The sequence below is a fragment of the Aricia agestis genome, chromosome 9, assembly GCF_905147365.1.
Source record: "Aricia agestis chromosome 9, ilAriAges1.1, whole genome shotgun sequence".
Taxonomy (NCBI): domain Eukaryota; kingdom Metazoa; phylum Arthropoda; class Insecta; order Lepidoptera; family Lycaenidae; genus Aricia; species Aricia agestis.
Genome location: NC_056414.1, coordinates 412480 through 438483, shown reverse-complemented (window position 1 = coordinate 438483; position 26004 = coordinate 412480). Strand labels below are relative to the sequence as shown.

At 37.6% G+C, this 26004-nt stretch overlaps 1 protein-coding gene and 1 long non-coding RNA gene across 2 annotated transcripts in view; one reads left to right on the top strand and one right to left on the bottom strand.

Moving 5' to 3' along the window:
- Nucleotides 1-26004, top strand: part of LOC121730654 (zwei Ig domain protein zig-8-like) — a 272454-nt gene that overhangs the window by 95774 nt on the left and 150676 nt on the right. The gene's annotated exons all lie outside the window — the stretch shown is intronic.
- LOC121730775 lies at nucleotides 5302-24613 on the bottom strand. The gene is made up of 3 exons (XR_006036147.1): nucleotides 24566-24613; nucleotides 12121-12128; nucleotides 5302-5312 (listed from the first exon to the last, which is right to left on the bottom strand). It is a non-coding gene; the product is annotated as an uncharacterized LOC121730775 (long non-coding RNA).

The following is a 26004-nucleotide window of genomic DNA, read 5'->3' as shown; positions in this document are numbered from 1 at the left end:
GACGAAACAATGAGCACCAGGAATTGAAAATTAAATAAATGAATGCAAATCTGCTCGATCGCGAGTCGAATTCTAATGACTTCGCAGCAGCCCTGGCGCGGGCGGCGGCAGCCCTGGGCGGACTTCTTGTTAATTGCTCCGAATTTCATTAAAAATTTAATGTTTATTCAATTTGTACTTCCCTGGTTTCAACTTCTGATTTAGACGGGCTCCAAAATAATATCGAAAATATCCCTTGTCTTAATTGAACAGGGACAACGACTGAATGAACAATTTTCTCGCTGCTCTAATTATAAACATTTTAAAGTTATAATCTAATATACAAAATTCTCGTGTCCCGGGGTGCGTGGTTGAACTCCTTTGAAACGGCTCGACTTATTTTCTTTGAATCTTAGCGAGCATATCGCCTAGGGTTGAGAATCGGACAACATCTACCTACTTATTATATAGATAAATGAATTTGTTGAATAAATAATAGTAAATTATTACAACTCGAGACTGACGGCGACCATTGTTTGTGTGACGGGATAACTTATTTACTTAGTCACTTCAATAAAATAATATGGGCGAAAATCGAAATACCATATACGGCAAAACAACGTTTTCCGGGACAGCTAGTTTTATTTACAAAAAGATATGAGTTGCAGCGGAGTGTTTTTAAAAGGGCGTAGAAAGCAATGTTACAAGCATTTTATAATTGATTTTTACATACTTAATATTATTAGCAAAAAATGTTTTTTAAACATAGATCTACTCCACACCTACGAATAATAAAAACTAAGGAAACGTAACTCCCATACTGTTACCGTTTTAAAGGTTCCTTTTGATCTGTCATGTAACGTCAGCCTAGTACCGCTCAAGGCTACCTAAATATTGCAAATGTACTAAAAATACCTAAGTATTTTAGAACATGTTTTTAACTATCTATTCTGTGTTTGTATTCATCACTATTATCTATTCTGTGGCTTCATACATTATATTATTTGCGAGGGTTTGTACTAGCGAAAACACGATATTTTAAAATATTGTCTCTGAAAAAAATTACAAAAATGTATTTTTTCACATTTATTTAATATGATTCCAAAATGGTGCATTCGACTGCGTCACTATTTTAATACATAATTTTAAATTCTATTACCTAAGGTACCTACTAGTAAATTTTTAAAATTTTGTTTATTCATCGAGTTACTAAGAAAAATCTGTTTTCGCGCCGAGTCCTTGTCGTTCTTTTTCTCCTGGCATACAAATAACGGGTGTGAGTGTAAAGAGAGAAGGACGATGTTTCTTCACTGGCATTATTCGTCCTCCCGTGAAAAATCCCAGCACAAGATGAATTAATCACAAAATTACTAGCGAGTGAGTTTTGTTGGTGACATTTCGTCAATCGCGGGTCGTGCGGTTCGTACTCCATAATTAATCAGGCGCTGACTCGATCCAACAACAATATAAATGTGAAAGTTTAATGCTTGTTTCTAACTCAATTTGGAACATAATCTGATGACAACGATTAACACAAACGAATATTTTATTTCGTTTAAAAGTTGTGCCCACAGCTTTTGGTAAACGAATATTATTTGAACAGTAGATTAATTATGTTTTGAAACATCAGTTAGCAACTGTGGGCAATCTTATACGACCTTGACCATACATTTGCCGCGTTATCGACAGAGTAGACAGAATTATAGAGTATGTCGACTTAGAACTGATGTTGAAATTTTTAAATTTGACGTATTATGACGAAAATCGTCGCTAGGGTTGTTAACTTGTTACCTACGAATTTAAAACTATGACATATTCGCTGGACGTGTTCCTCTTTGGTCTTATTGTTGTTTGTGTTTTGGCACATGCGATTAAAATTGTCAGAATCCAATTTTGAAATCTTTATTTCAAATATTTAAAAATAAATTATATCAGCCAGCGCGAGGCACATTCCGTTCATAATCCTAGTGAAACCCGGCGAATTTGACAGATATGGAAACATGTCCGTCTCTTTGCAGTCGAACTACTGGTCGTTATGTCTATTGTGTTATCGAGATTGCGCCAAAGTCCTATTTTTTTACTTATCTTAGTTCAAAATTGACCTAAAAAAATTCGAACGTCTAGTATGTAGTTAATGAAATTGTCGATCTTTTGGCGTGTGTTTTAAATAACCGTAATTTGTAAATACTAGGGAGATACTGAATGTATGCTTTGTGGCTTGAATTTAAATAAATTGGTATTACTTTGGAAGCTGATATCATGAGTATAAAAACAAAAATAAGAAATTAATAACTATGAAATGAACGATCATATTATACTGAAGATTAATGCAGTATTTTTATTTTGAGTTAATAAGGCTCTAAAAACGGTAAATTACGGCATCTCCGTAGGGGGAGCTACTTAACACGTTCGCTGCGGGATTAAAACAGACGGCTTTTTGTATGGTGCGTTAACTGGCCGATTAGCCTTATACTTAAACTCTTCGCCGCGGCGGTATGGGGCTTATTGGCCTGATACTAGTAAGGTCGACCATTATAAATGACTGTTACTAGGCGAAAACTTAAAAAATTCGAAATTCACCTATCAGTATCGATCGTAGAAGAATTAGTGTTCATGGTGGTGACTTCGCCCTGGATTCCTACTATTTACTTGAGAGATACATGCAAAAATATATATAAGGTCTTGTATATATTTTTGCATGTACCGCATATATATACCGCACTGAATTATAGGTTTATTTAAGTACGTAGAATATTTCTTCCTATGACAGTAAAATTTACATTCGTCACTTATCAGGAAGTGGTGAAACAGGCCCGCAGTCTACTTTTACCGGCCCTTCTATTTTCTTTTGTTCCTCTCATCATTATCTTTATTTCTTGCTATATCGAATGTCCAATATTTTTTCCTCTGTCGTCTCTATTTATTATTTAAATTTATTTTTTACCACATTTCAAGTGCTCGTAATCTTTCTTTATATCTCATGTTTTAATTAAATAATAGAGCATTTTAATAACGTAACAGAAAAGTATTTTTCGTTTAAAAACGAGCTGTTATAAAAAGAATGGCATAAACAGTGCGATGACGAACCCTTTAATATTTTAGCCGAAAACTACTCCGAAATAAGCGCTCAAGCCTTGTACCCCGATTCTACTATATTTATGTGCATTATTAATGCAGCATTGTTTATTGTCTTTGATCCTGTTCGTATCCTATAAAAATTAAAAATTTATACTCTTATGAATTAATGTCAAACCAAGTCAGAATAGTACTTTACTGATCAGTAGGATCCGAACTGGTTAGAACGAGAAACAAAGCTGCATGAATGACGCAAAGTTAGAGAAGCAGAATTGGGGTCCCGGTACAAAATAAACGTCGCACAAACTGTGACGGAATTTTAATATACATTTTAAATACGAAACGCAAATGGAGAAATATTAACGGACTGGGAGATAACAATTTTAATTGAAAACTGAAAATTCAGGTTGACTACTGATATCGCTCTGTTGTGCGTATTTAACAAATATTTCGTTTTTATTGAACGAAATGTAAGCCGTTAAAAGTTTAAAAGTAACGATATCTAATAGTGGTTTTAACCGACCGTGCCATAAGGAGGATTATGCTTTTTTAAGTAACGAGTATAATATGTTTGGCACAAAGTAGCAAAGTAGACCTCATCGAGGACCGGCATCCCAGCAAGGACCGGAATGTCAGTGATGATGGTGATTCGACAGACATATTATTATTAACGTATAAGTCAAAGTGATATGTAGTTAAGCGTGTTATAATTCCGCTATCATACAATATCGGGGCGCCTGCAATACATGTCTAATAACCACGTTCAGCACGCGACCGTGACGTGAGACTGCTATGCTAGTACGTATATAAAACGTAATTATAACAATATTAATAGAGAATTCCTATTTTAAAAGCACAGTAAAGTTTATAACTTTAGCGTTTGCGGTGTAGCCTTGACTATTTACGAGGGTGGTATTTTATTTTTAAAATAAAGAATGGAATTTAAGTTTTAAAAGGATTACTAGCATTCTTTCGAATAATATGCGACCCAGTTTATATTTATATTATAATTTTTTATAATTTCACCAGTCGCTATCATCATCAAGAGTAGTTTTAATTTTAAATGCCAATTAATAATACGTTAATGCCTCATTTGGAAGCTCGAATTAAGCCGAATAACAAAAATATTTACAAAATTACCGAACGTTTTTCACGAAATGAATACTGTTTATTATTATAACATTTACGATTTGAGCTCGGAAAATTTGGAAAAACAAAACAATAGGAGTTTATGAAACATTAAAGTCGAATAATGATAACAATAATGATAGTCGAATAATAATTGTAACATTAATGTCGAACCCCACGCGTTCCATTTAGCGTTTAAAACGATCAAAACCCTAAAAATGCCTCCTATTTTGCCTATGTATATATATATATATATATAACGACCAGCAGATGGCGTTATTAAGTAACACGAAGTCAATGAGTGTTTGCTATACCGAGCAAAGCTCGGTCATCCAGGTACTTACTAACTTTAACTCTCTTATAAAGTTTTGTGTGTCAAAAATCAAAATGATTTTTGAGTTCCCGGGTGGATGACAATGTCATCTAAGAATCAAGATCCTTTATAACCTAACCTAAGCTATTAAGTTACTAGTCAGAAATTCTGAAAACCCGCCATTTTTCACGCTATTCTCATAGTCATTAAAATAATAACCGAGGCAAACAAATTCGTTTATTTTTAAAATAGCTACAAGTTATATCCTTCTTCTAAAACTGTCTCGTTATAACGCTTCCTACTTCTCGCGAGGAACCGCAGTATTAATAATTATTATTGTACTTGTTGTCTAATCCCGATCTGCTCGTACCGTATTAGCTCCGAACGATGACGTCACTAGTCGCTAGTTCTCCGCGTGACGCGGTGGTAACTGGTAATAATTAACATCTCGGTACCCCCAGCCTCCTCTCGACGCGCGCCGCTTTAATATAAACTTTGTAATAAACGTCCCAAAGTTGATTTTCGCTCGGCTGGGAGTGACGCGTATTACTTCGGCCTGACAAACTCCGATATAACTGTTATGAGATTTATTTTATGGATTTTTATGCCTATTCATAAAACGTTTTATTGGGATCCGTGCGAATTATATACGAAATCTTTTTCTACTTTTCTGCACATGATCTTTTCTATATGAAATATTACATATATTAAATTTAATTATATTTTAGTAATTTTAGGGTCTATCTACGGCTACGTACTCGTAATAATCAAACAATTAGTTGGATTAGGTTAGTCCTTTTGTAAACATATGCAGATACTCACAGAAAACCGGCGTGAAACAGCGCTTGCGCTGTGTTTCGCCGAGTGAGTGAGTTTACCGGAGGCCCAATCCCCTAATCCCTACCCCATTCCCTTCCCTACCCTCAACTTTTCCCTTCCCTTCCCTACCCTCCCCTATTACCCTATTCCCTCTTAAAAGGCCGGCAACGCACTTGCAGCTCTTCTGATGCTGCGAGTGTCCATGGGCGACGGAAGTTGCTTTCCATCAGGTGACCCGTTTGCTCGTTTGCCCCCTTATTTCATAAAAAAAAAAATACTTTACCCATGAAAGTCGTAAAATTTTCCAGCGCAGGCCTACCCCTACCCACAGTACCCCGCCATAACCTTACCTGTACCTACTCACCTGTATCGCTCAGAAATAACCACATAGTTCTCAGAGTTATTTTCAAACATAGTAATAGCATTCACGTTGGTTCATTTCACCCGTTAATTTTCTTCGTGGGTAGTCTGGTAGTAAAACTAGTAAGTACATTCTCACTAGCAAATTCAGCTACAACTAGAATACTCTGCCCGTCTGTAGAGCGCCGGATTCGTCGGTCATGTCTAACAATGTACATCTGCCTCAAAGGTTGTATTGTAGAGCGGTAGTATTGTAAGGGCAGACCTCCGCCCGCCGACCGCTGCTTGGTGGATTTACACTCCGTCTCTCTGTCTCTATCTCTATCACCGCATTGAATTATCCGGTACTCGTTAGTGTGCTATCTGTAGCTTATTGACGAGTCGCAAAACCGAGTATTTGTTTAAGATAATATGAAAGAAGCCCATTTATACTACTCGTTTAGCTCGTTTTGACGTGGGAGAGCCATGCTTCGGCACGAATGGGCCGGCGCGACCGGAGAAATACCACGTCCTCACAGAAAACCGGCGTGAAACATCGCTTCCGCTGTGTTTCGCCGAGTAAGTGAGTTTACCGGAGGTCCAATCCCCTACCCTTTTCCTTTCCCTCCCCCCCCCCCCCCCTATTCCCTTCCCTACCCTCCCCTATTACCCCTTAGAAGGCCGGCAACGCACCTGCAGCTCTTCTGATGCTGCGAGTGTCCATGGGCGACGGAAGTTGCTTTACATCAGGTGACCCGTTTGCTTGTTTGCCCCCCTTATTTCATAAAAAAAAAACTAGGAGTTTGGAGACAAAGATTAGCGTTTTTACAGAACATCGCTAATCACTAAGGCGCCTGATGTACGCATCCGACACCTCGGGTAAATCCAGTGAAAAAATTAAACAAATTAAAAAAAATAAAATAAACCTTTTTATTATTTTTTATTATTATTAAACCGACTTCTTAGTTATTTCAACCGACAATATTTTGTTCATTTTTGCAACCATGTTACACGGAAATCTAATAAAAAATTGATTTATTTTTATGTAAGCAAATAACAATTGTCTCAGTAAATAAATATCAGAGATAGTCACTTTAATATAATATTTATAATATTGACAACAGCAACATATTGACTCTCAATCGGGTCTGCACATATCGAGCCCTCTCACATGTTTCGTCAACATTTTCCCCTCATAGAAGAGTTTTATTAAAAATAATATTACGAGGAAAATCGTTGGGAAAGTGATCATATTTGAAGATGGAATTTTCATATATTTTTATACTTTTGTCGCTTTTAGGGTGCTCGAACTAGTATATAATACGATAGAAAATAATATAACTTTTAATTGAAATTAGTTTAAAGTAATAACTCGAGGCTCAGTATGAGGGTTTCGTGGAAAATGTCGTGGCGGGCAGCTGCGGGGGAGGGAGGGCGGTGGCGGCGGCGGGGCGGTCATAACAACAGTCAATTTAACTTTTATATTGTTACACTAACTACCAACGATAAATTCTCCTTACTTTGACAATGCCCATTATAATGCAAATATTTTGCTAGAAAATACCGTATTTTGATAATTTTGAATTTAGAAGCATTGTAAGTAAATAACATCAGCAATAATATGAAAATTAATGATAAACTTGACGAATAAGGCGGAATATAAAGGTTAACTATGCTTGTCCTCCGCAAGGCATGTTTTTGTTTGATTAAAAGGTTCTATGTTCGATAAAATCAGCGATATTTCCGGAGTCCCGTCCGCAGCTCCCGCAGGTCAGACCCCGCCGATACACCACCCCGGGGAACGTTTTTCCGAGAGATTTATCCAAAACATGTTCACTACACGCCGCGATACAACTATATTAATATTTTGGGCTGATAAAATGCCACTATATGACTTTGGCTATAGGTTTCATTTTCTTCTGGCTATTTAATATAATATAATATGTTCGCTACCGTGTTCGCTAGACTAATCATAATATGAATGTAGCGTAATGAAACCTACAGCCTATATGTGGCAACATAATCTCTTTTTCTGTGGACGCCGGCCGTCGCGTCGCCGACAAAATTCAAATAAAATACCGATTTATGACGTGGCTATAGGTTTCATTTTCTACTGACATTGACATTTCTAGTGACCCATGCCGCAGCTGCTTTGTTTGTCATAGAATAAAATGGAACCTGTAGCCAAGGTTATAAAGCGGCATTTTATTAGAATTTTAGTCGATGACGTCCCGGTGGCGGTGGCAGGGTCAAATGGCAGCGACATTTTAATCTCCTCCACGTTATTTCCACATAATATCAGTTGTAATAATAACAACATGTCACACGTGAAATTAAACGATATCTGTTTCGATTCTGAAATAACATTTGTCTGCCATCTCGTAGTACTACGTACGCCTACTACGATACCTTTTTGAGACTCAAACAATCGGACGCGAATGCTGCGTCCTGCTCTAACGACGTCATTTCACGTTTGTTAGATCAGGACGTTTTCTCGTACGATTGTTTGAGTCTCAAAACAGTTTTGTGGTACGGGCTCAGGATAGATCAACTGAAATTATCCCCCGGTGAGCATTAACGATATCATGTTTCTTATAGACAGAGACAAAATTATCGTCCTTGTTAAATTATTATGATTGTAAATGTCCAATATACAGGGTGTAACAAAAATAAGTGATAATACTTTAGGGTATGTATGTGTTCCTTGTAGAGAGTTCACTGTGAAAGTAGCAGCGCTAAAAGACCAAATTTTTTTTTCACTTTTGTATGGGCAAGCGCCCGAACGTCACGAGTTTCCCCATACAAAAGTGAAAAAAAAATTTGGTCTTTCAGCGCTGCTACTTTCACAGTGAACTCTCTACAAGGAACACATACTCACCCTAAAGTATTATCACTTATTTTTGTTACACCTTGTATATGTCGCAGTCATTCTGCGACATATATACGCAGGTTCAATCTGCGATGCGATTGAATCCCATTATGTATCATTATAAAGGTACAAGTTGGAAGCCGGCTACATGAAGCGGCAGCAGACGACGACGTGTCGTCGCGACACTACTGGTTACGCTGTCGCTGTCGCTGTACGCTGCCGACCGGCACCTTTGGGCTGAATAAAATGTTGAATATAATTTTTGCGTGATGCTGGAATAGACCTACAAAAATACAAATTCTTCATATATCTTTAATATTAGTATACAGGGTGACACAAAACTAAGTGTTAATACTTTAGGGTGTGTGTGAGTCCCGTGTATAAAGTTCACTGTAAAAGTAGCAGCGCTGAAAGATATATTTTTTTCACTTATGTATGGGTTAACTTGTGACGCTGGGTCGCTTGCCCATACAAATCACAAAAAAACTCGATTACTCTACTACTAATTGGTGATTTTTTAAGAGGTGTAGGATTTGTTTTCTATAAAAAACACAAAAAAATTTAAAAAATGATGAAATATGTATTGGAATAGATAGTACCGTCAATATAATTTAATGTTTAAAGATGATTTTGATGATGATTCACGCAAATGTTGGCCGCGGCTCCGCTTTAGATGGTCCATGCGCAAGGTCCAATTTTGGCACTCTCTCTCAAACATATCGACCGGTATTTCACGAATAAATGCTTCAATATTGGCTGCCAGTGCGTCAATCGTTGCTGGTTTATCTCTGTAGACATGAGCCTTAACATGGCCCTACAAGAAATAGTCCAAAGGCGTTAAATCACACGATCTTGGCGACCAATTGACGACCTCAAAACGTGAGATAAACTGTTCTCCTGTATACCTCTTAAAAATCACCCATTACTATACTCTACCACAATTGACTTTTATCACAGAGTGGCGATGGTGGCTCACTCACTCGCTCCCTCACTAGCTCACTCACTCGCTCACTCACTCGTTTACTCACTCGCTCACTCACTCGCTCACGCACTGCGCAAATATAATTTATGCCGAAGAAATTCTCATCAATTGAAAATGTTTGCTCGCAGCTCGGGTTTCCTTGATTATTGGATTTATTTGTTTTCCTCCAAATCCCTCTGTACATTTTTATAAAGTTTATTTGTGCTGGTTTTAATTCGGTTTACGAAGTACGCCGACGTTTTCAATAAAAAAAAAATCTATTTTTGTTGCCAGAAATATCAATCAAGTTTACAAAGATGTAAGTTTACAAAGATGTAAATCTACATCTTTGTAAATTTGATATCTCTGGCTATTTGTCTGTGCTTCTTAAAATTCATCAAGCCCCATACGCTCACCGGTGAACGAGACACAATAGAATATCTATTGTGTCTCGTTTTCGCACGATCGACGGGTTAACACAGCAATACTGTATGTATGGAAAGATGTGTAAGTGGGTACACAGATAAATACAATATTATGTTAACCTGTAAGTAAGACAAAGGGGTACTTAAAGTACCTTCTACTATCAATGATGTGTTACAACAGTCAATAGTTCTAGAGAGATCTTTGCAACGTAGAAATGAAATTGTGATCCCCAGCCAGACCCCACGCCATAGTATTATTTTATGATGGCACAGTAGGTATTTTGGAGTGTTGTAGTTGCTAGTCAGTTTCTTAATATCGCGCGGCTACTCCTCAGTGCTCGGCGAACTTCGCGCGTTTTTCGCAAGCAATAATTTCTGTTCGCCTCTATCGTCTCGAAATCCACTAACAAAATATTACAAAACTTCCCGCATACCGCTGCCGCACATTGTTATATACTACCGTTACGTACTACCTAATAATAAACTTTTTGCTCCGAATGTATATTTCATTGGTAAATATGAAATCTCGAAAGTTATACCGTATGCTCATTGGTTGAGCGCACTATTGTAAAGTTGCGAGATATTGATCAGATAATGATACTTAATCACAGCAAACCTTTTTATGAGGACCAAAAAATTGCTAGATTTCGTTTTAATTAGATTGTAGCTCAAGTATTTTCTATCTAATTTGATTAAATTGCCACTCGTTAATGCCTAGCGGTAGATTGTTTTGATCTATGGCAAATAAACTGTTAAGAATTCATTTCTAATAGAGGTCTGGATTTTCTGTCTCAGAAATTGAATAATGATCAAAACGATCCATAAAAAGAGTGAAGCCGCTCTAGCTCTTAGCCTCATATAAACAAGAGGGCGTTGTCATAAAAAAATCTTTCTGTCATGTTCCTGTAATATTATTTCACTTGTCAACTTAACTAATCTCTATCCTCGTAGCGCCGGCCGCGGCCGCCCCGCTGCGTCAGCACTCGACTCACTGAAGGTCGTTTTGAGTTTGCTGTATAAACATTTAGTTTAAGTTGGTAAGCTGCCTCTAAGACCCGTTACACGCCTAAGAGGCTTACTCTGATTATTCTGCTATTGTAGCCACTCGTTATTAACTTCACCTGAAACAACTACGGCCTTAATCAAACTTGTATTAAATTTCATTTGTCTGTTTCAGGTAAGCATCACCTATCTTGTCAAAGTTAATACTCGTAAGGACTAATCAGTAAGTATATAATCGCTATATCAGGCTTAATAGTAAAAAATGTAATTAATCTACATATTATTAACCAATAATAATAATTGTAAATGAACTGCTATACGACGCAACTGCTAATGTTATTATCGCATTTATACGTTTTGAACCGGTTTACTGTGCATTGAACCAACCAAAGTTAATTGTAAATTGAGTTAACCAAGTTTTGTTGATTACAGAATTGATTTTTTTTGTACTTTGATAGGTTAATAGTTATATAATTTAAGAGTAAATTGTCCTCCAAATAGAACAATCCATATCTTAGGACCATCGAATCAAAATATTAATTCCTTTCTATCTCTGTTACCACTTTCGAGATTTTTTGCAGAGAAAATCGTTGTTGGTCTTATCGAAATGAAGCTACTCACAAAAAATTAGCTTGATAGTAATAAAAAAATTGTTTCGCTCGGGATGCTGAACGAATACGGATGTGATATCACCGCGATCGATCTACACACAAGGGCCTGTTCTATACAGCTGTGCCTATTTACAGTTAATAGTATCCTTAATTTTTATAGACATTTTCGCAATACAGGGAAAACATAAAATAAAAAAGAAAATGTGGCACTGAATGTAATCTTGAAACACGGGACAATACAATATAGGAACCACTGTCATTTCTTTTCGATTTCACCTCTGTCGGGTAAGAATACGGTCGACAGGACTTCTGATGATTATAATGATGGTCAAGATGGCAAAAACATCGGATAAAATCAATCAAAACTATCGAGAAATGTGTAAAAGAAACTGCAAAAAATATAAGTGACTTCCACATAGCTATTGTCATGATAAGAGCAAAAACGATCGACCGAGCCGTAAAATAAGTTAATGATTGCGAGTGCTCCACTCGCGAGGGGCCCGGGGCCGGGGGGAGTGGGCTCTAGTGCAAGGGGGAGGGGCAGCTGGCAGGGGGAGTAGGTTACGAGGCCGTAAATACCTCGGTCTCTTTACGACGACTGATAAACCTTTATATAGCCCTGATGCAGGTCTTACACCTGAAGTGACCACTTCTTGAGATTTCGAATCACTTTTACTGCCCTTATCTCATTGAGAGACCCACTACACTTTACAGCCGATAAACAGACAACCAGTAAACGACTGATAGTCTGTTTTATATTCATATTTTATGAATCCGCTTTTAGTAAGGGCGATAGTGATTTATAAACGTTTACCAGAAGTATAATAGACATTCATTTAAAATATATAATATCTTGATAAAGGAATATAATATTATCATAATATTATCGACTCAGTTAAATATACAAAATATTTCAATTTTCAAGAAAACAATCTACTGATGACTTGATTCCTGATAAGTGACGAATAGGCTTTCCACCAATTAACTTTACAAATCAAGCATGCATGGAGAATCTCTCAAAAAAAAGTTGTGAATAGCCTATTCGGCACTTTATCAGGAAGTGGTGAAACAGGCCCTTAGTACTTATAGTTTTTATACCAGAAAAATTGTACTGAGTCTAAATTAATTTGGGTTCAACGAGGTTTATCGTAGAGAGACACGAGTGCAGCGGTTGATTGCAGCAAAACTATTCACATTACAAAAAGTCCCTGTTCACAGAAATTTAACGCCCGATGATGATAATGAGCCGGACCAGAAGTACTAAAGCTGTACTTCATATCTAAAGGATCACCTCATTCACGTACAAAATGTGAGGTAGTTTATGTAGTCGCTGGGCTTAGAGAAGTGACATAATTAACAAACAAGTGGCAGGTTACGACGACAGGCCACGCGCAACTAAAATCTCGTCTAATCTCATAAGTGCGGTGCGCGGCGGTCGCGGGCGAGCGCGGGCTGTGGCAGGCGGGCGCGGGCGGTCGCGGCGCGTGCCCGGACTGCCGAGCGGCCGTCGTAAATCATGTGAGCCTTATCAGATTATCGCGACCTGGAGGAGGTGGAAACTTCGAGACGCCCATCATCGAATAATCAAATCTGAAACAACTAATGGCCGGTTTTTCTTTAGTCTCTGATAGGACTAGGTTCACTTACCATTTGATGTAAGTAGATCAAAAGCACTAGTGAATAAACATGTTGAAAACTATAATATGCGTCACACGTCTTCACTTTAGTAGAGGAGCCAGTCCACACGGCGCGCTGCGTCGTCGCAACGCACACTTATCGGACAGCAGTCCTCGCGACGAAGCATGAGCGGGAGCGCAACGCGACGAGGCGAGGCGAGGCGCGGTGCGGCATAAATTTGTATGGATTTGACAGATTTCAATTGCGCGAGGCGACATGCCAATCTGTCAATTCAGTACAAATTTAGAAATGCATCTACGCGTCGCGTTTCGGTCTGAATCAACCCTGACTGCTTCGTAATAATGCTACGATGACGCAGCGCCCCTGTGGCGCTATGCGTCAAACAACTGCGCTGCGCCGACGCACGTCCTAGGATTAATTTAGACCGTGCGCTGTCTTCACTTCGACTCTGTACTGCCTCTAGTATAAACTGACTTTATCAGTGGCACTCGGGTACATACTCGTAATAATCAGTAGTTTACTAAAAATAAATTATTTGCGAGCTCCCGTTTCCACAGGAAAAAGTTAATAAATGAAACCCTTTCACCGTAGTCGAGTAACGCGCGAGTTACAAATACAAATAGAAATATTTATTGACCAAAAAGTTTTAACATAATATGCGATAATGGATCCCCACACTAGGCAATGCCTGTCCTGTGGGGACGAAACAAAGTTACAAGTGTGCGAGTGCGTGTGTGTGTGCGTGCGTGCGTGCGTGCGTGCGTGTGTGTGTGTGTGTGTGTGTGTGTGTGTGTGTGTGTGTGTGTGTGTGTGTGTGTGTGTGTGTGTTTATGTGTACATGACTTTATTCGGTAATTTTGATCATATTTTCAGCTTCCTCATAAGAAATTCCAAGAAGAGTTTCAGAAACAACAGCCTTAGCTTTCATAAATAAGCTTAGCTCCTTAAATTCGGAGTACATAACTCGTTAACTCACTAACTAAGGAATTCTCTCTCGGGGCTGGGGGGTTGTAAATTGTATTTATCCGTGCGAGGGGGGAGGGGGGGTCTTGTTAGGGAATTCTTTTACATCGCAGCGAATTCCGCCGCGTCAGCGCCGCCCTAACGAACGCCGCTTTGTGACGTCACGTACCTAGTAGCGGTGAGCGACCCGGACTATTGTGACATGACTTATTACGAATACGTATGTTTGATGCTCATTAAGTTTTCCGTTATTAGCTAAATAAATTTTGCTAAGAGGAACCAATGTGGGCGAAAGCCATCGATGTCAGTCTTCACATCTTATATTGACCTATCATGAACCAGCTTTATGATTCAGTTTTTAGTATTTGTTATTGAGTTATCTTCGTTTTGTCGAGCAATTATTATCCCACGAGTAACAATATTATTAATATGGTTCTCAATAATAATTCGTTCAAAATAAACTTTTGAGTCGTAAACTTAATTTAACCGGAGCGAAGTCAAGTGAAGACGGTTGTGTGTATATTTTGTGGTTCGTGTATGAGCAGGCTCATGGTTGAATGGGTTTCCGCTTTACAAAATATTTCTGAGGGTAATCAGCGTATGACATTTTGTGCAAAAATGTTGTTATCTTATACTTTTTTGTGTACGGGTAACGGGATACGTTCGCTGTATACATATTAAATTTTTCGGAAGAATAAATTTGGATCTAATGATGCCTTGTACATTGGAGATAGGAAATATTTTTTCAGGAATTTTTCTACTTTCTTTATCCCTCCGAATATTATGATGACCACGTTGGGAGATACTTTTCTTATTACCTCCGAATTTTTTGGATGATTGAAATCAGAAGAAACCTAATAGTACCTAAAGTTGTTCGCTTACGTATAAATCTTAAAAGATACGAAAAGTCTACCATGTAAATTATTGGCAAATGGCGGACCTAGGTTATTTAGTCAGGCTATGTCGTCAAATAGTTGTACCTAGACGGAAATCAACCAAATATGATTGCAGATCCGCCGCCTGTCTTATATCAATCTCTCTGATAGTACAGAAGTTAGAGCATATTTGATAAGAGGCTTTCTCCCCACATCCGCCAGGTTCACATTCTATCTACATTATATTATCTTCAACGCAAATATTTCTCTGAACAATATTCGCTGATTGTTTAAACTGTACCTAACACTTTATTTTGGATGACTATAAATATTCTTATTATTATCGGTGTCTATAAATTTCGATCGAAGTTCATAAAACATTATTTAAAATAACGTGTCTCATAAATCGACTTATATTTTAATGTCAGTGATAAAAATCTTGATAGTATCGTAATACTATCAGGCGAAACACGGGCCGTCATTAACGATGCGGTGAGTAGATAAGCCGAGAAGATATCGTGAGGAGCACTCCGAGTTCCGACATAAATAAATACACCGACTTTGTAACATTCGAAAGTGGAGATGAATATCGCGATGTTTTTTCAGCTCACGTTCAAATGAGCAACATAAATCAACGTATAACGGCCAAGATGAATGGCCCTCCGCAAACACACAGTCAGGGCCGGATTGATGACCGGTCGCCCCCCGCCGCCGCCGCACCGCCCCTGACACTCGCCCCGCCAACGTCGCGCTTAGCATCTGCACTTATTAGCACCGAGTACCGACCGGCTCCTCGAAGCAGCTGCGCAAAAACTACAATTACGGCTTGGCAGCCCTCCAACTCTGGCGGAAGGATTTAAAAACAGTTGAAGAAATCCGCGGATAAGTAGACAATAACGTGAGGTGCTGAACGTCTCCCTCGACTCGAGCACATCCCAATTAAATTCGAATGAACGTATCCGGGTATTAAAGTGAGGGAGTTATTATCGAGCGAATAATTTTAGAGGGTGTGCTGCGGCGGGCGCGGGGCGGCGCGCCGGAACTAAATCAGTCCGGAGCCCCGAATGGCGCCAAAATTGGGGCCGAAAATGTCGCGCCTATTAAATACAAATATTATTGAACATTACAATCACATTGTTGTCAGCTGTCGGGCCGCCCGGCGCAGCCGACCACGATTTTCTCCGCATCGTCGGTCGCGGATATTCGGCCCCTACACGCGTGGTAATCCAATTTCTTTTATATTCAATATTAACTCGTCCTCGGTGCGTACCTAAATCCTGAAAAATCCACTTCTAGAAATTCGACATCGGACTGATTAAATTTGATTTTCGATGTTACTTCGAATGAAAAGAAAACATCGCTCACAGATATTTAAAGGAGGAGCGAGTGATTCGATCGCCGGTTTCGCAACACGTGGAGGGATTCTGCGGTAGGTAGCGCTCGTAACGTGTGTGCGGCGGCGGGCGAGCGACGTGCGACAGAGCGAGTCGTCGCCGGTAACGTCAAAAGGATTGAAGCCAACTCAAAAGAGTTTACATTTAAATAAAAACCCAAGTCGGGGCGTGCGAATCGAAGAGTATTGGACCGAATTGCTTTCAGCTCAGAAAGCGAATTGAGTTTAGTAGCTAATGCTTTTTTTTTTATGAAATAAGGGGGCAAACGAGCAAACGGGTCACCTGATGGAAAGTAACTTCCGTCGCCCATGGACACTCGCAGCATCAGAAGAGCTGCAAGTGCGTTGCCGGCCTTTTAAGAGGGAATAGGGTAATAGGGGAGGGTAGGGAAGGGAAGGGAAGGGAATAGTTGATGGTAGGGGAGGGAATAGGGTAGGGGTTAGGGGATTGGGCCTCCGGTAAACTCACTCACTCGGCGAAACACAGTGCAAGCGCTGTTTCACGCCGGTCTTCTGTGAGAACGTGGTATTTATCCGGTCGAGCCGGCCCATTCTCCCACGTATAAATGTGCTGTGTCGACAATACCGGTAGCGATATAATTGGGTATGCTGCCACTTTGCTGGCGCAAAACATTATTGAGGACAAATCATGACCATAATAATATTATATTGAATTTCTTTACAAAACGTTCGATGTGCAATTTTTTTTAAATTTTTTTTTATTTATTTATTTATTAATACAACAAGATGAAAAAAATTATAATTTAGTACTAACAGAAAAACCACGTAGGTTTAATGACGTAGTACAAGTTATCAGTAATTTACGTCTCTGTACGAAATTTTTAGAAGTAAGATGAGTGCATTCCAATGGTATTACATATTTTGAAGATTAATATCAATGTTCCGAAAGAAAGTAAGATTTCAATTTATTTTTTATGTTAGAATGAGTTATGGTAGTTATTAATTCAGGAGGTAATTGATTTAATATGTAACGCTACAAAAATATCTATAACGAACGATCGAGCAATATGAAATTGATTAATATTTTTGTTTTCAGTTTATTTAGGATCAAATAGCACTACCAAGAAATATTTACAAACAAAATATTTTGCAGAATGTTACTGAGTAAGACGTTTGGCGAAAAACTTTAATATCTATATCAGTTACAAGTTCTCATTAATTACATAATAATTAATAAATAATAAAATAATATTTGTCTTAGGGCCTGTTTTACTACTTTCTGATAAAGTTCCGAATAGGCTATTCACAACTTTTTTGACAAATTCTCCATACTTGACCTGTCAAGTTAATTTGTGGATAGCCTGTTTGTCACTTGTCAGGAAGTGGTGAAACAGGAATATTCTATCGGTATACAAAGTGCACTCTGATGATACTAGTTTTCACCAACTTTTGTAGCAATACAGTGCCCGTTTTCACCAACCGCTGTCTAACGTTAAGTGTTGCCTATATCTATTGAGATTTTACCCTAAATTTGTTTGTTACACTTTAAGCGAAAACTTTTATATTTATCAGATACACGTGATCATTAAAAGCCGCTTTGTTAATTGAGTATTTCAGAAAAAAATAATTATTGAATTTTTTAATGTATTTTAAAACCTTATTATTAATCATATTGATATTGAATGCAAAAACCTTAAAAAAATGTTTTTTCAATTAAATTATAAACAATTAAAATTCATGAAATTTAAATAAAATCACGTGACTTATAAACGCGCCATGATTGAGATGTGACGTCACAGTGTATACATTTCAATAGTCTACGCCAATATTTACCTTATTTCGTTGACGTTTAAGGTCAAAATCGTTTGCGCTAACTATAATACCAATCTACGTAGCTAAACTTTTTAGTAAATCCACAAACTGATGCTCCTATGACTCGAAATGAGAAATGTGGTTAGTGCCCGTTTTGTTTATTGTAAAACAAACTCTATTTTAAGTATTGAAGATGTGTTTTGGTTTTCAGTTTTAATAAATTTAAGGCTTAATTGAGTTTAGAAGTACGCGTCCAATCAAAACATTCGTTTGTTAAACAATACGTGGTATGTCAGTTCTACTGTTTTTAGTGTTCTGTGGTAAACATTAACAATGTGACGTCACACGCGCTAGGGTAGTGCGGGAGCTGCCGTCTTCATGTCTTCGGTATTTTTATTTTAAAATAACTTTTGAATTATTGCGAAAAACAAAAAAAAATGTTTGTTTGTTATAAAACTTATATGTGATCTTCCCATTTATCACAAAAAATAATTTTGGTGAAATACTCAATTGTATGGGACGTTTGGTAAAAATAGGCATTGCGTTTCAACAACAGTTGCTTAAAATACAAGTGTCTCAAACATTCTAAGCCTGGAAGACTACATAGGCATAATTGCACGTTTCCGCATAAATTATAACAATATCTGACTAGATGGTATCGAAACAACATAATAGTGTACATTTCCCCTCTGGGCCGCGAGAGACAAAGGTACTGCGATCCGCACTCCGCAATGTAATACAGCCAGCCCCCGCCCGCCGCCCGCCGACTGCGGGACATACAGTATTCATGCCGCAGAACTAGATATCCCATTCTATTCTTAACATTGGAATACATCTACATACTGAGCGCCGCGTTACGTCTGTATTTCGTTAAGGTGAAATCGACTACAATTTTATATTCATCACAGCTTCTGACGATTCTCGTTCGTGTCTATTTTTTATTTCAGAGTACCTTTTCCACGGGTTAAATATAGCTTATCTGTGATATTTTCTTAAAGCTTTCTATCGTCTAATTCAGATTGTTGTGCTAAACTTAAAATTTTAATGAAATTCTTTAAAATATTTCGTTCCTTGGTGTCTAAACATACGAAAATACGCGGCCGAAGTTCGGCATGATTACATAAGCAGCGCGCTACGTATGTAAAAATATAACGCGACGTTATTTCGGCATGGCGTGTCATCGGTTTAAAATATATTGCAGCCGTAAAATATATTATGGAACGTCGGCCGCGTATTTTCGGCCTAGTGTGTTTAGACACTTAGATGTGCATTGGCTTCGCCAAACGTAATTCATTAAATTACTTAGCAGCAAGAAAAAACACAAAGAATCTTAAGATTTAATAACTGAAGCGATCTCAAGCTACAGAGAGGGCAGAACTTCATAACGGATTTGATTGATAGCTCGTCAGCTGGCTACTGGTTGTGTAGCAGTAGTTAGTACAGAACAAAAGTGAACCTCTGTTTCATCGCGATCAATCACCAGTGTATTATATTAGTTTTACACGTTTGTTACTTTATTAAATTGTGTACAACAAATTATATAAATACAATGATGACTTTTGATTTGATACTTTTTATGCTTATTCCTTAAAATGTCGCCCGTAACTCTGTTGCGCCAAAATTCGTTCCAATACGTACCAAATTATCTACACTACATATCCGTCAAAATCGGTTCAGTGGTTTGAGCGTAAAGAGGTAACAGACAGACTGACAGAAACAACTTTACAATTTGTAATATTACTATGGATTCTAAAAAGCTCTAAGAAATTGTGTCGTTCGTTTGCCCGCGATGATCTCTAAATTGAGCTCGAAGTGAACATTCTTTCGTCTGATTATTGATAGTCTATTTATTGCAGACGACTTGAGAATAAAAATAATATGACGATATTTCGCTTTCCACAAAGAAACCGCGGGGCCTCGATGTGGCCTATAAATTGAAAGCCAATGTAACAAAACGTTTAAAACGCTCGGTTATGACACGTTATGGCACGTTACAGTAACAACGTGGCGTGAGAGCACCGTATAACATTCTTACGACGTCAAACTCGTATATATTCAATAAACAGTGCAGGACTACTAGCTATAAATAAAAGTAGTTATTATGCACGTTTATTTTTAAGTTAATGGCGTGGAATGTCACGGTGGTAGGTGGTAGGTGGTAGTGGTATAGTGGTGGCTGTGGTGGTGGTGAGGCGGTGCACGCGAACAGAAATAGCCGGTGCATAGGTTTTTTATGGAGCACTACGTTACGTCATTTATGTTTTAATTAATGTATGGCACGTTCGTAAATATTTTAGCTCTGGCACGACCTTTATGCTGTTGACGTAAGGTTCCCGGTCAAAGATTTTACAGGTAAAATAACTGTGAACGGTCTGTAGGGTGCGTTTAAGTAATAACTTTACACCGCCTATGAAGTTTTAATTTCCTGTGTTATGAACTAGGAATTATGTAATTTTATATGGTTGTGTGGATTACTTTGATTAAAATTAATAAAGTGTTATTTGACTAAAATAAGGACTTGAAAAGAAAGCTAGCCATTTGGCTCAGTTATATACAATCTTAATTATAGTAAGTAACGGGTAAATAAATATTATAATCCTTTGTTTCATTATTAAAATAAAAATAAAATGTTATTGTAGATCTCGGGGAAGATATTGCTGGGCCGTGGGCCCGTCGCCACGCGGACTGTTTGATCAACAAACATCTGCGTTTAATTAAAATAAGACCATAAAAAATTTGTTTTGTTTATGTTTGGGCTTAATCTTTTTTCCAGGAATTGGGTGATATAAAAATATGTGCTAAAATTTTATGTTACAGTGTAAAATATTGTAAATAAATTGTTTTAAGCCATTTTGAGTAGGACAATTTGTAAATGCTATAAGTAGTATTGTAATTAAAAATTGGGCATCTGTAGCTCTTTCAGATACAATATTGTATTTTTTTCAGTTTGTTGAATATTATAAGAATGTATGAGTGTGGTGGAGTTGTGATATGAAAAAAAAACGTCTCGCTTTTCTTATTTCTTTTGCGCAACATACAACTGTAGTGTGCGGCTCACCTCCCTGCTATATAAGTTATTGTAATTAGTTATTAAGTTAGTCATTAAACATCTTTCGCGGTAACAACTAATCTTTCATTTAAGTCTCCCAAGCTTGCACATTGCATGGCGACCCTGCCAGTGCTGCCTTGCGGCAGCGCTGTGCAGATGATACAGGGTAAATACAATTATCAGTGAATTAACATAACTGGACTTCTAATTTAATTTATTATGTGTAAAACGTGACTTTTTAATGCGAATTATATGTTAATTTAAAAGTGTGGACAATAAAAGTGTTAGAAAAATGGACTTAACGGCCGTTAGTTAGTTAAATAAGAGATAATGTAGGATTAGAAAAAATATGACCTAATAGTGTAGAGAGCAAAATAAATACAAATCTGTTAAAAGTGCAAATAAAAATATAACTCAGTGAAAAAAAAAATTAAATGAGAACTTTAACTAAAATAAAAGAGTTGCAAGAATAATATCTATAAAAAAAAAACAATAGTTGCTGAAAAATCAAAATTTTGGAGTGAATATGTAAAGCAGGCAGCCGGGAGTTGATGGTGTCAGATGAGAGGAATATGCAGGCAGCCGGGAGATGTTGGAGTCGGATGAGAGGAAGGTAGAGCAGGCGGCCGGGAGATGCTCGTGTCGGAAGAGGATGGAGCCGGGAGAACAGAGAGACGAGGGAGAGAAATGCCATTCCAGCTGTTGTTTTATGTCTAAATTTTAATATATAAATAATTATATGTCGTATTTGTAACTACAGCGGTATGTATAAGATTGGTAACTAATTATGTTACAAGTTTTCAAAATTTAAATTTTATGTTGATATAAAATATCTGCTAGTTCCCTATAGATAATAATAGAATTTGAGTAAAGTAACAAAACTCAGGTAATTGTTTTAGTACCTAAAAGGTACAAAATGCATTTTCAGTTTAATAATATGACAATTTAATATAATTTTGGATAAAAGTTATTAAAAATTTTAGAAGTAAAGAATTTGATAAAAGTAAGAAAGTAAATAATTAACAGTTTATTTATTAGTGGAAAGTCAGATTGCTGTATGAAATAAATTAGTTTTTGCAAAATTTATAATAAGTATCAGTAATAATAATTAAATATTTTATTTAAAGACAAAATAGGCATTTGTAAAAAGAAAGATAAAAGGTAGGTATACGTGGGAGAGCCATGCTTCGGCACGAATGGGCCGGCTCGACCGGAGAAATACCACGTTCTCACAGAAAACCGGCGTGAAACAGCGCTTGCGCTGTGTTTCGCCGAGTGAGTGAGTTTACCGGAGGCCCAATCCCCTACCCTATTCCGTTCCCTACCCTCCCCTATTCCCTTCCCTTCCCATCCTTACCTTCCCCTATTACCCTGTTCCCTCTTAAAAGGCCGGCAACGCACTTGCAGCTCTTCTGATGCTGCGAGTGTCCATGGGCGACGGAAGTTGCTTTCCATCAGGTGACCCGTTAGCTCGTTTGCCCCCTTATTTCATTAAAAAAAAAAAAAAAAAAAAAAAAAAGGTATAATAGTAAATAATTAACGAGAGTAAAATAAATTAAGTGATAGACATTATTATTTTATGATTTAAATAGAATGTTATTTTGCTATGTATTCCAACACAATTAAATTCAGTAAGATTTAAGAAGTGAGAAATAAATTATTATTAAAATTATTTTGAAATTGGTTCCATGGTTACTTTGTAAATCTTAATGTAAAATTAAAGGTAAAATATAAGGGAAATAGTAGAGAAAGAGAAACAAAAATAGAAGATGTACTTAGATAACATACATCTTTGGTGAAGTTATGAAATAGAGACAAGGAGAAATAATTCTTGAAAATGTATTAAATTCTTTTTAACTTCTTTAGTACGTTGATTAGCTACATTTTCTAAGAAATTACACTGCATATGACGTAAGTAATATTATTATGAGAAAGGATTAGGGATGTGATATTTGGTTTGCAAAATAGCTGAAAGCTATTATTTAGCGGCTACAACTAATCTTTCATTTAAGTCTCCCAAGCCTGCACATTGCACAACAATTATTATTGTTTTTGAATATTCGAATATACTACAGCTAATGGGTAAAAATATCATACACGAGATTCCAGCCGCACGGAACCCCACCGACTGACACTTGACCGACTTCACAACTCTAAAGCGGTTCACAAAAGACAGTTACATGTCAAAAACAAAACCCTCTCATTTCATTGTGACCCAGTTGCAAGAATTCGGGCGGCGACATCAGCGGCGAGAGTTGACGAGCGCGACGAGTACAGCACGAGGCACCCCCCCGTGTACACGGCTCAGCCGGGTAGATTTAGAAGAACCATCGTTTATACTATTCTAAAGGTTGCCACAAGCGTAAGCCGTAAATTCTTTCCTTCTTATGCGGAAATTATAAGAGAGTGAGCATAAGTCCGGTCGGTCGGCCTGCGATCTATCAGGTAGGATTTTAGTATTTCACGTTGTTTGAATAATGTGATTGTAATGTACCTGGTTTGATGGTGATCGCGGCGCATTATGTGATTGCCCGTGATGAGGGGTCTTGAATTCGTCGAACCGATCTGTATAGATCTACCATCTATTATAGATACTAGCTACTAGACAGGTAAAGCGTAAATATTTTTTCAATTCTGGCGCTTTTTATAATGTAAGTATCTGATTAACATTTTCGCTACAATTAGACACGTGTCAAAGAAAATAGAAGCTGAAATTAAAACAAAGTGATAAAACAGATCGTTCTCGTATAATTAAAATAGGAATTCATAAAATTATTCTCATATCCTCCTTAGCCGAATTAAACGTAGCAGCTATTACACCTACCATTAGCCGTGTATTACCGCTCGTTAAAACGTTCGGAGGAATTAAATGTATTGTTATAATTAATGTCACCTGAGACGCGACAGCTAGCCCGCCGCCCGCCGCCGTCTTCTAAATTATATACGGTTTTAAACAAAGAGCTTATGAATTTTCTAATTTAGCTGACGAATTTCTTAATTAAGTACTCGTTTTTCCGTTTACGGCGATTCTTCGCTGAGAGCATTCGCCCAGAATGACGTTACACCGTGCAACCTGGACTGTAACAAATTTTATACATTATTTGCAGCTGAAAACGGCATGTATACTAAATTCAGACCCGTGGTAGACAACTCGTATCTTATAATTTATACTACGTCATCATATATCACTGAAATAATTATAAATTATAATCAAATCTGAAATTTTACTTCACAGCTCAAAATGTTGAGTGCACCTTTTTATAATTTTAATTGTTTATACATACTGAAATTACAATGCTTTACATTATAATTTAAGTACTCTAAGCCTAAAATATTCACATTTATATAATTACTAGCTGTTGCCTGCGACTCCGTCCACGTGGACTTCAGCTTAGCGCGCGGTAGTTCCCGTTTCCATGTAGGCTACAGAGTTGCTTCGCGGTACGTGTACGATTAGGCACTTCAAACTTCAAAAATATTCTTAAAACTTCAATTAAACGCGAAAAAATTCATCATCCTTGCCACCTCCTATAGAAACACGTATGAGTAAGCGCTTGTGCGATGTAGATTTACGTATAAACACCCCTTACAACCCCTTTTTCCAGTTAAAAAGTAGCCTATGTCCTTTCTCGGGCTTTAGACTATCTGTGTACAAAATTTCATGACAATCGGTTCAGTAGTTTTGGCGTGAAAGCGAGACAGACAGACAGAGATACTTTCACATTTATAATATTAGTTATAGATTAATTAAAATAGATTTTAATGGTTTTAAATGTATTGTATGATAATAATCCTTAAAAGCATCTTCGTAGCTTTCATCCTCGTCGGTTTCCCCCACGCTAAAATGTGTTTTGCGTGTGTGTGAGTATATTTAACGTATTATCATAAAATTCCACTTTATCATATTCAGCACCATATTTGAGTACGCATTACAAAAATCTGTAGTTTATGAAAAAATAACTCGGGGCAATCGGCCGCCTTGGCAACAACAACAACGTCGGCTTTGTTTATTCCACGTTTCTACCATTTTTAAATGGTAAGGCCCTGATTCGGTACGAATGGGCCGGCTTGACGGGAGAAATACCACGGGCTCACAGAAAACCGTCGTGAAACAGCGCTTGCGCTGTGTTTCGCCGAGTGAGTAAGTTTACCGGAGGTCCAATCCCCTCCCCTACCCTATTCCCTTCCCTACTCTTCCCTATTCCCTTCCTTACCCTCCCCTATTCCCTCTTAAAAGCAACGCACCTGCAGCTCTTCTGATGTTGAGAGTGCCCATGGGCGACGGAAGTCGCTTTCCATCAGGTGAGCCGTTTGCTCGTTTGCCCCCTTATTTCATTAAAAAACAAGACACAACTTCCACGAATTTTTTCGAGACTCGCCATATAAACTACTCGAAAAATTAAAATATCTCGGCGCAATATTTTGATGTTCATTATCCGGCGCGAGCTCGCGAGTATCCAGAAGCGATAGTTAATGAAAAAACTTTAGTTTTCTCCGTTAATTTTGTAAATAATTAAAACTTGTTAGATTGAGTTCGCCCGAGCTTCCTTGAGACTCGGCCGGCTAGTATCTTGATTACAAAACAATTACTATAGCTTCATCCGATATTCTGTCGCATTCAGACAGTTTAACAACGGTAGCAACGAAATCTGAATGATAAAGTCTAAAGAGGCATCTAAATGAAGAGCTGATGTCTACTAGTTACAACGCAGTATCCATATCAATAACTTATGTATTGAGTAACTAAATCTAATTTTAAATACGAAATATACTTCTTACTTCCTTACTTAAA